Below are 759 nucleotides of genomic sequence, written 5' to 3' on the forward strand. Positions count from 1 at the left end.
AGGCCAAACAAGGATGAATCAAGGCTGGTCGTAGAAAATGATGGACATTCTGACGTAGAGTTCGTGGGAGATGTCATTTTATTATTAGATTCTGGTTTTAAATTGACTTTAAAGAACACTTTTTATGTACCGCCCTTTAGGCGGAATTTAATTTCGGTTTCAGTTTTGGACATTAGTGGTTTCTATTTTGAAATAAAGAATACTATGGTTAATTTATTTTTTAATTCAACTAAAGTTGGTTCCTGCTTTATGTCCAACGGATTGTACAGATTGTGTTTGTCTCCCACTGATATCTACGTCTCCTATAATGTTGAAAGTATTGTTTCTAAAAGACCCTTACCTAAAGAACGGTCTTTCACATTGTGGCATAAGAGGCTAGGTCATATTTCTAAGGCAAGAGAGGAAAGGCTGATAAAGTCTAACATCCTGCCTACTCTCGAAAGTGATCTAGAAACTTGTGTAGACTATTGTAAGGGAAAGATGACCAAAATAAAGAAGAAAACTGCAGTCCGTAGTTCTGACCTGTTAGAGGTCATTCACACTGACATCAGTGGTCCCTATTTAGTCACATTGTGTAAAAATTTTTATTTCATCACTTTTACAGACGACTATTCCCGATATGGATACCTGTACTTAATTAAAGAAAAGTCTGAATCTCTTGACAAGTTCAAGATTTTTAGGACTGAAGTTGAGAAACAGTTAGGGAAAGTTATTAAAATTGTTAGATCTGATCGTGGGGGTGAGTATTATGGCAGACAT

The sequence above is a fragment of the Telopea speciosissima genome, chromosome 9 (genome assembly GCF_018873765.1).
Source record: "Telopea speciosissima isolate NSW1024214 ecotype Mountain lineage chromosome 9, Tspe_v1, whole genome shotgun sequence".
NCBI lineage: Eukaryota > Viridiplantae > Streptophyta > Magnoliopsida > Proteales > Proteaceae > Telopea > Telopea speciosissima.